Below are 10,738 nucleotides of genomic sequence, written 5' to 3'. Positions count from 1 at the left end.
CTTTTTTATATTAACCATTCATACCAAATAATCTTATTTATAGTCTTCATTCCAAACACGACTGACTAATAACAATTATCCATACTATATATAATGTATGAAATGAGGGTAAATTAAGACACCTTGACTTTAAGGGATTTACAATCTATATAACACATGGTACAACATACAAAGCATATTGAAGAAGGACAAATGGTCTTACAAACATAATATCCAACGTGCATTTTCAATTCTTTGAAAATATTTATAATTTTTCACCCTCAACTTTACAAGACTTTTGTTTAATTAAATAATACTTGTAAGTTTGGTCCCTCATCTTTCACTATATGTTATTTTTTAATTTGAATTTTAAACCAACTTCCCCCAACAATTTTTAAACGACCTTAATTTTTTCATATGTTAATATTTTTTTAAAAAAAGTTACACTATAAAAACGAGTTTTTTATTCTCTTTAATTTAAGTATAATATTGTCATAGTTTTTTCTATTAAAAAAATAACATGTCACGTATGGTTGTTCACAACTCGGTTTTGATATTTATTAAGTTAAACTTATGTGACAAACCATTAGAAACGGTTTTTTGTTGATGAAAATCGAAACAAAACTATTGTAAATTGAAATTGAAAGTTAAAGAAACGAACTGTGAAACCTAACCGATGTTGTTTTAAACTATTTTAAAGTTTTAGATCGAACCATGAACACACATAATTGTTACGTGATTAGCAGAGTTTGTATTCAAACACCCGCTGCATCGCGCGGGATTTCGTCTAGTGTGTATGATAAAGTAAACAAACAAGGGATTTTTAGGCATCAGTAATTGCATTTCTAGTTAAAAAAATGAATTGTTTATAGTAAAAGTAGACTAAAAACAAAGTATGGGAGCCTTAAGTGTCATACAAATTAAAGTATGTTTATAACAAACTTGAATTATTGATAGGTTTTTCTAATTACACCTTATTCTATGACATAAATTAACTTCGACTATAACAAACCAATTAAAGTTTGGTTCCATCTAATCAAAATTTGACTACGTAGTTAATTAGAAAAAAGATTATTTATGAATACACCATATTTTTATCCATCAATGATAACTATCGCAAGGCTAGGGTCACTACGGGATATTGAGAAACGAATCGACCAATTTAGATGTGGATATTGACCCATTTACTTTCTACTACTGGGTAAAGTCATCTCTATCCCCTCGATTAATATGTTTCAAAACACCGCTTAAGGAAGACTTTACCGGAATAGCTTCTCACTTTATGTAAAGAGACAACCACTTTACAAGTAAAGCCATGTTCATCGCTTTTAAACTTCCCGCCCCTAAACCTCCACGTTATTTATCATGTATAATTCTACTCCATGCCACCCAACTTATTTTCTCTTTCTCTTCTGACCCTCCCCATAAGCATCGTCTTCGTTTGCTTTCTAGTTGTTTTAATAATTTTTCAGGTGCTTAAATATGAAGAAATAATAAGTACCTAAGCTTCTCAAAACCGATTTAATATGTGTTAAGCAACCCCTAAACGACACCACTTTAGCCTTCCAACTAGATAATTTCTTATCGAACTTATCCATTACGGGTTGCCAATTACGACTTCTACCCATCTTTGCGCCAGTCGGTAAACCAAGATGTCAAAAATAAAAAAAGAAGTTTTCCATATTTACATCTTAACAACCGAGCACCGTTCTCTACCTCTAGCCAATCTATTTTTACTCCATATAAAATACTTTTTGTAAGATTTACCTTAATATAGAAACATCTCAAAATTAATGATTGTAAACATATTGACACACTAACTTTAGCATAAATTAAGTTCTGAAATCATTAATTCTTTAATATCTATAAAGAAGTTTTAGTGCCCAAACACACATGGTTTAATAAAGTATTTAACATTAGTCTTGTCATAATGTGCCTTAAGTATAATGTTACACAAAAAGATAAACACACGTGACTTTTTATATTAACCATAACCTAAGAGTGTAATGAACTAATTACGAAAATTTATGTAATAAAGTCAACAAACATGGATGCTTTGTTTTCTAATAAATAAAAATTCTTAGATCACAAATAGAATCCGGTAAGGAAGCTGGGAAAGCAGTCCATAGCCTTTTGTTCTTGTGTCAACTCGTGACAAAAGCATTAATGGAAATGAAGTTTGAAAAACAACCAAGCAAATTCATAAAACCATCGTCGCCAACTCCTCTAAGCCTTAAACACTACAAGATAGGCCTCATCGATGAAGTCGCGGCGTTGATGAATGTTGCAACCGTTCTCTTTTTCACCAAAAATATTAGTAATCACAGTCCCAAGTTTAATGTTGCCCGACTAGAAAATTCTCTTCAAAAAACCTTATCACGGTTATACCCTCTCGCGGGTAGATACACTGAAGAAACTCAAACCGTTGACTGTAATGACGAAGGCGTTGAGTTCATAGAAGCCAAAGTTAACATCAAACTAGAAGATATTCTCGGTCCGGAGGTGGATATTAGGTTGGTTGATGAATTTATCCCATTGAAAACGAAACCTCGGGACGTTGTTCTTACAATTCAGTTGACCACCTTTGAGTGTGGAGGTGTAGCACTTGGTGTTAGTGCTACACACAGGGTGGTTGATGCATCAACATTGTGCACATTCTTGAATCAATGGGCTGCCATAAACTGAGAAGGAGAAAATGAGACCGAATTCATGGGCCCTGGTTTTAACTCGTCCTCATTGTTTCCGGCTCGTGGTCTCCCTCCCATTGTACCACTTCTCACCGATGATGAATTGTTAAGCAAATATACAAGAAAGAAACTTTCATTCAGTGAGTGTGCAATATCCAACATGAAAACCAAGGCCGTCACAGGTGGGAAAGCTGGCACACGTCGATTGTCCAAGTTACAGCATGGTATCCGCGATCATTTGTAAGGCTCTCATTGGTGTTGATCGGGCAATACATGGTCGTCTAAGAGAGTCTGTACTCTTGCAGCCAATAAATCTAAGGGGGGAAACGGCTTCTCCAATACCCAAGTCTTCTTGTGGGAATCTTTTGGGGCTTTGTGTCACGGAGTCTAAGATTCTTGAAACGACAGAAGAACCGGCGAATCTTCTAAATGATTGTGTCACGAGGACGATAGATGACTACTCCAAGGTACACCACGATAGCGAACAAGGGCAAATGATGGTGTTGAATTCTTTTTTCAATCTAACAAAAATTCCTGAATCAGCAAATGTGATTGCATTATCTAGTTGGTGTAAGTTCCCTTTTTATGAAGTTGACTTTGGTTTTGGAAAGCCCATTTGGGCGGTTCCTGGAACTATGCCTATGAAAAATTCAGCGCAATTCATTGACGGCATGGGAGGTGATGGAATCGAAGCATACATTGTTTTAGAAGTTAAAGATGTCCCTTATTTTGAAGCTGCTCTAGATGTCAATGTTTTTGGTGCTTAAAATCTAGTTCTTTTGCATAATATTACTCTCTTGAAGTTAAAGATCATGTTCCAATGTACTTGTATGTTGTCATGTGCTTTGTATTGTGTGATTCAACTTAATTTTTGTGTGTGATCCATGATGCATGAGACCCATTACTGAGTGAATCTTTAATTAAATATCATATCCTTTTGTGATATGGGGAAAATAACCACAATTAAAACTCATCTTTGAAGATCATTATACCTTCAGTTTCATCTCTGAACACATTTTACATTGTTGTGTATCAATATGGAACCAAATTTTAATTTGCAACCTCAATTCTTCTCAATCAAAACCTTGGTTCAAAAATGCGTGGGGTGTACCAATGCAATAGGGTCCAGAGGCAAAGCACAGTGCGCAATCTATTTATCTAACTCTTTTATATTTCTTATCAGTTTCTAGCATCGTGTACCAAACTTTTTATACAAATAAGTTGTATATACAGCATCTTGATGTATAAAATCTTTCCATATACAAGAGGCTCGCCTCACGCTTGCACCTCGTGCCTACGCCTCAAGCCGTTTTAAATTAAAAAGAAAAATAATAACAATAAAATAGGTGCCTTTTGGGGGATCATGCTTAGACCGCTCGATCAAGCTTCGCATTTGTTCTTAATATGTTATAATTTGTATTTTAAGTGTGTTTCTTTTTACATATAAACATTCTAAATGCGCCCCCCCCCCCCCCTCCCCCTCCAAAAAAATTTTCTATACTGCTTCTTTCACTCACAATATATAGGGTTTGGAAGATGAAAAATGAAATGTAGTTCCTTAAATATAGGGAATGGGAAGTGAATCCATGTATATCATCCTTATTTTAATTTTACAGAACGAGTGCGTATATTTTCGGTTACTGGTGCGGACCCTGTTAACATAATTGATCAAAACCTAAATATGACACATTCCATCATAATAACTTTATCAGTTGCAACTAAAGAACAATAGATGCAACTAATAATAGTAACCGATTAGGTGCAACTGAAAAATAAAATGTTACACAACTGATCAATTGCATCTAAACATGCAACTGTATCTGGTGTCATGTTGGTGCAGTTAGATAATGTTGCAAATTACTTTCATGTGATGTCAGCTTATCTGGCCTCTCTCTCTCTCTGTACATTGTAACTGAATTTTAGCAGTTAGGTATACAAAGTGTGTGACCTAATAACTTTTCCCATATGTAAAGATTGTATCAAGTAACATAATAGTATACGATATAAAACATTATACAACCGGAGACAAAAAAGATTAGTTTTTTTTTTCACGCAGTCAACTAACCACCATACTCCTGTCAAAGACTAAACATTAACCTTCAAACTTTAAAGTCCTTTCAGTTCATCAAAGTTTAATTTGTTTGTCATGTGAATACAATACAATCATTATATCTATCAACTTCTATCACACCGACCCATTTAATCTTCGGTAAAGGGGTCTTTGGGCTTTCCTGATTTCACCAAAACACCACATTTAAGTTACAAGTAACAAGATAGGAGCAAACCTTAATAATCATACATGTAACTTGCATATTGGTTTATGATGCCAATGTAGTAGGTTCACACCCGTCATGTACACATGCCAACACGTCTCTGTAGTCTCTCGTGATTGTGAAATTATCATAAACGAGCCCGTCTCTACTCTTTTTGTACTCAAATAGAAGTAAAGAGTGGTTAAACGCGGAAAGTTTTACAAACCCCCAATCATGATCTTTATACAAACTCCAAATCGTATTGATTTCAGTAAAATCTGATAGATGACTCCCGCCTCCACCAACAACAACATGAATTGTTCCATTAACGGTTCCTGAATAACTGTATCGTTCCGGGTTAACACATTGGCTCTACACAACAATCATATTTATATTTGTGTCAGAAACATCAGCCTTAACTTGCACACACTTAAAATCATGTAAACCGAACACGACTCATTTAACCAAAACATGCCAAACTAGGTGGCATGTAATAATCAAGTTGGAAACGTGTTAATCAGATTGGTGGGTTGTAAAAATACGGGTTAGTGTGTCGATATGTTCAACTAAATGGATTAGACTGGTCAACCCAAACACAAACCGTTCAATTGAACAGGTTAACCCAAACACGACCCGTTTTTCAAATGGGTCAGATATGCCAACCCAAAACCTAATGATTTCCGGGTCGTGTTTGGGTTATGTCTGGGCCTGTAAATGAACCGAACGTTCGGCAAGAAGTTCGTTTATATTTGTTTACTTTGTTATATAAACAAAAATGAACACGTGTCTTGTTCATTCATTTGTGATCATGAGTGTACGATAAAATTCGTTCATTTAAACTTATTTAGTTCATTTATATTCATTTAGTTTACGTGTGTTTAAGTTCGTTGATATATTATAAATGTTTTGTCCCACTACAACTTAGGTGCTGTTTGTTTTTGAAGACAAAAATTATCTGCAGTCTGATTTCATCTGATTTAATAATGCCTGCAACTGAAGATGTGGTCTGAAGGTCTGCAATCTGAAAATATAATACTGTTTGTTTTATAAACTGGATATCGTTTGCATAAGCTGAAAAGTAGTTACCTATCATATATGTTACTATAGATAAAAGTCATTTAACGTTTGTAGACTGCTAAAATAATTGGTAGTGGTGTACGAACTATGGAAGTGGGTGGTGGTAAATGTAACATCCTGAAACTTCCAAAATAATATTAATTATATTATTTAATATTGGAGGGAGAGTTTACTTGGGATTAACGGGAAATAATCAAATAGAGTAGGAGTTGGTATGGGTCGGGCTAGTGTTGGGTAATGGATAAAGGAAAGAGGGAAGGACCATGGGCCTAAGCCCATGATCCATAATTATATAAACCTTAAATCACCATTTAATCCTCCATTTCTCACATTCCATACACCACCAAAACACAAACTTAGCTCTCTCTCGTCCTACTCTCTCTCTAAGCCGAAACCAAGAAGAAGGAGGAGAATCGGTTTTCGACCCGAGGTAAGAATAGTATGATGTCGTATGAACTCGAAATCGCAAGATCTAGTCACGAAATGATGAGCCGACACCTTTAAACCGTTAAAGTCGCGAGATCCGGGTGGAATCGGGTATAAACCGAACCTAAGATGAGCTTAGGGGTCACCCTAGCTCAGATCTGGATCGAACGGGACGAAAAACGGTGAAACGGCTGAGATATCGTTTTTCCGGCGATATCCCGGTTTTCGGCGAAGGCGGCGCGGGAAAGGCGTCGCCGGAGTTGGGTGTACGAGGTAAGGATGTCAGAGAATGTTCTCTGACATTCTGACCTAACCCTAGTTCGTTAGCGGCGACTTGACGAATTATAAGGTAATTCGTTAATCCATTTCGTTAAGATGAAGTAACAAACTAGAAGCAGTTCGTTAAGTCGTTCGTTAAGGATAAGTAACGAAGAAGCTCCATTTCGTTAAGTAGTTCGTTAAGAAAGAACTAACGAATGAACCCCAGTTCGTTAAGGGTTCAGGGTTCAGTTTGTTAAAGGATCAGTTCGTTATAAAGGTCCAATTCGTTATGAAGGATGACGAACTAGAACCAGCTAACGAATCAGATCATGTGCGAGATAACGGATTAGGCTTAATTCGTTATAGAAAATGAGATGGTGAATAAAATAATAATTTAAAATTCCTAGTGGAAAACGTGTAAAGACGATTAATAGAATTAAAATTTTTCCAAGCTGACCTGGCAGCTCGACCCCAGCCAGGGGCTCTGCCCCTTGGACCCTGCTAGGGGCTGCCGCCCCTAGACCCCGCTGCCAGGAGCGCTGCCCCCGGACCCCCTTTCATTGAGGGTAATAATTAAACTAGACACGCGATATGGAAAGTGAAAGTAATCAATGCGCATGATTGTTATACAATTATCCGTGCACAACCAAAGAAAGGAGTAATCATTAACGGAAGAAGTAACCGAGTTCAGGTGAGTTTCTAGCCCCATTTTCTTGTTATGTTTTCGGGGCTGTGTGCATACTCGATGTGAAGTGTGAATACACTTACCTTAAGTGGTAAGTGTATGATATAGATGTTATACAAGTAGCTATTATATAATGCTTGCCGGTGCGTGAACGATCTTCGGATATTGCACGTATCGTCAAGGATAGTGACTGTCAAGTGGTTAATAGTATGTATGATTGCTATGATGTGACTTCTTATTGTGTAAATAATGTGCTGGTAGGAAGTGGGTGTGTGATAGAAGTGGATAAGGGTCTAGTAAGAGTGTTAAAGTGGCATAACGTTATTCGTTATTAAAGTGGCATAACGATATTCGTTATTAAAGTGGCATAAAGTGGCATAAGTGGCTAAGCTGTAGGGGTAATTAAGAGGTTAAGAAGTAGCGGATTCGACAGTGGATTATGTGTCTTCGGATATGTATATGTTGTGCGTAGTGGTTGTATGATAAGTTGCTTGATTAACTAGAACTCACTCAGCGTAGCTGACTTTTAGTATGCACGCAGGTATATATATATGTTTATCAGGATAGCATGAGAATGACACATGGCATGGATTGAACGGCTGGCATCTGAAGATGGAAGAAACGTTGTTTAAATATGATATTTTATGTTATGGTTTTAAAGAAAAGATTAAATGTTTTGTAATAAACGGTTAAGGTTTTATATTCCGCGAAAGTTTTAATCAACTCTGATTTGTAAGAACTGTGTTTATGAGTAAATCCGACGCTAAAGTAGGGCTACCGGGAACGGGGCCTTACAGTAAACAATTGTGGTAGGCGGTGAACGGTGGGTGGTGGTGATGGATGGTTGTGGTGGTGGGTGGTGGACCGTGATGGTGGCCGACAATGGATGGTGGTGGAGGTGATGAACGATGGTGGTGGGTGGTGGACTATGGTGGTGGTGGATGGTTGTGGCGGGTGGCGGTGGAGGGGAGGTGGTGGTGGTGGCAGCGGACGGTGGGTGGTGGTGGTGGCGGGTGATGGTAGATGGTGGTGGCGACGAACGGTGGGTGGTGGTGGTGGATGGTGGTGGTAGTGGACGGTGGTTCTGGCCGACGGGGGTGGTGGTGGTGATGAACGGTGGTGATGGTGGGTGGTTAAAGGTGGTGGTGTTGAGTGGTTAACGGTGATGGTGGGTGGTGGTGGCGGCGGACGGCGGTGGTGGGTGGTGGTGGCGGCGGACGGTGGATGGTGGTGGTGGTGGTGGACGGTGGGTGGTGGTGGTGTTGGACATTGGGTGTTGGTACTTGGTATGATGTTAAGAAGTGTGAAGAGGCGTGAAGATTGTGAAAAAGCTTATTTTTTAAAACCATAAAAGTAGTTTTCAGATCTTTTTTTTTTAAAAACAAACAGTCTTCAAGAGCTTATGTCTGCGCGCCCGCAGACATAGGCTCCTTGCAGACCTTATAAGCAAAAACAAACACAACCTTAGTCTAGTTGTAATAGCTTTTTAAGCCCAACACATTGTTCTTCACATTTACTTTTAACTGGTTTTTACTTGGTTATGTTCATTCGTGAATACTGTTAGTAAGCGACATAAACGACTACGTTCACTTTTAAAGCGAACAAAACAAACAAGATAACCCAGTTCTTTTAATTGTTTGTGTTCGATCGTTTGTCTGTTTAAATTAAACAAACGCTCTATTTGTGTTCGTTCAGTTCGTTTACAAGTCTGGTCATGTCGGCAATTACCACCCCTAACCTACACTGAGGGTGATTATCCATTTACTAGGTAACAGACAAGATAATGTATATCAGAAAAACAAAAGAATAAAGTTAATAAGAAAAAATTAGGCAAATGGTCCCTGTGGTTGGACCATATTTCAAGATTGGTCCTCAGATGTTAAAATTGCAAACTTAGTCCAAACGTCGACTTCATAACCAATGTTTGGACTAAGTTTCCATTTTTCAAAATTGGGGACCGAACTTGCAATATGGTTAAACTACAGGGACCATTTGTGCAATTTTCTCTAATAATAATAATAATTATTTCATAATACCTGGTATACAGGGCAGGTTCTTTCATAATTATGAACATGACCATAAAAAGCAATATCAACTTTATATTTCTGCCATAGTTTCTGCAAATGCTCTCTTCCCATTGGCTCTTCAAAAGAACCTTCCTGGGCATACCAACTGTTTGATGAATATCCAAGCACGTGGTGAGCTGAAAATATGAGCCATGGTTGTTGTTTTCGGTCAACCGACGCCAGACACTTTTCAATCCATTTATATTGTTCTGAACCCTCTCTCCAATCGTGCTCCGAATCCGCTATGCAAAAGTGAAACATCCCGTAATCCGTTGAGTACCTGTCAAACGTTAAATAGATTAAAGTTCACAACATTATTTATCTCTCACAGGTAAGATGAGTAAATTAAAAAATAGTTAGCTCATAGGAAATCAAGTGTATTTTAAATGCATTAAAAAATCTCCTGAATAATACCTCTTAGAAATTAGATTGTATAAGTAATATAATTTTTGCTATCATACTGGACATGCTAATTATTTATATTTGGACAAAACTGTTCCGGGTGAACTCAAACGAGTGTGCGGGGGTCATTTTGAGCTCAAACCGAACTAAAAACCAAAATTTGGTTTTTGAGTTTTTGAAAAGTGTTCGATTTTGGATTTTTCGGTTCTCAGGTTTCGCTTTTTTGTTTTTGCATTTGGGCTTGAAATTTTTGGGCCTAAAATTCTTTTTGAGCACAACTAGTGAATTTAGGCCTAAATATTGTTTTTGTTAGTTAATAATTGATTGATTATTATACCTATTTGGGTTACACTGTTTATCAATTCTTATAAATTATTTTAACTCGAAATAAAAAATTGATAATCTATTAATTAAGTTCGTTTTTTTGGTTTTAAGTGTTTAAATCCAAAATCGACACCGATCTTAACGGAAAGTTAAGCTTTGACGAAAACATAAAACCAAATTGTCACTTTTTGTTCAGGATTGGTCTTTTCAGTTGCATCAACCCATGCAAACACTTTAGTTATTTATAAGAAAACAAAAATCAACAAAAAGTCTAATGGATGGAACAGGTTGAAAGTTGTCTAGAGTGTATTTTAAATGAATAAAAATATCCTAAATACTTTTTCAGAAATTAAATTATTATTTAAATAATACAACCTAATGAAAGTTGTTGCATAAACTCATTCAAGAAAATTTAATTTACCAAAATTTAGCTCGATTCTCTGCAGGAACATAGTACATTGTCTCAGCAGGCACACCACACTCACCACCTGAATCTTTAGTAGCATAAAAACCTCCTGAATCAGGCCAAGAACGTTCATGGTTTCCACTGTAAAAAAATAAAACCTAAATTAAATAACA

The 10,738-nt window shown here is 36.8% G+C and overlaps 2 pseudogenes across 1 annotated transcript in view; one reads left to right on the top strand and one right to left on the bottom strand.

Moving 5' to 3' along the window:
- The first annotated feature begins 2,130 nt into the window (after positions 1 to 2,130).
- On the top strand, positions 2,131 to 3,433 carry LOC143568519 (pelargonidin 3-O-(6-caffeoylglucoside) 5-O-(6-O-malonylglucoside) 4'''-malonyltransferase-like; annotated as a pseudogene).
- A 1,291-nt stretch (positions 3,434 to 4,724) lies between these two features.
- LOC143568525 (nucleotide pyrophosphatase/phosphodiesterase-like) overlaps positions 4,725 to 10,738 on the bottom strand; it is a 74,580-nt pseudogene continuing 68,566 nt past the window's right edge. The window contains exons 10-12 of the transcript XR_013141586.1: positions 10,581 to 10,706; positions 9,404 to 9,713; positions 4,725 to 5,290 (exon numbers count right to left, since the gene is read on the bottom strand). The product of XR_013141586.1 is annotated as a nucleotide pyrophosphatase/phosphodiesterase-like (transcript). The remainder of the gene's footprint in view (positions 5,291 to 9,403; positions 9,714 to 10,580; positions 10,707 to 10,738) is intronic.

This window comes from Bidens hawaiensis, unplaced genomic scaffold (genome assembly GCF_021521415.1).
Source record: "Bidens hawaiensis isolate Kalapana, Puna unplaced genomic scaffold, B.hawaiensis_p1.1 tig00024002_1, whole genome shotgun sequence".
In the NCBI taxonomy this organism is placed as follows: Eukaryota; Viridiplantae; Streptophyta; class Magnoliopsida; order Asterales; family Asteraceae; genus Bidens; species Bidens hawaiensis.
This window is presented reverse-complemented; position numbering and strand designations above follow the sequence as displayed.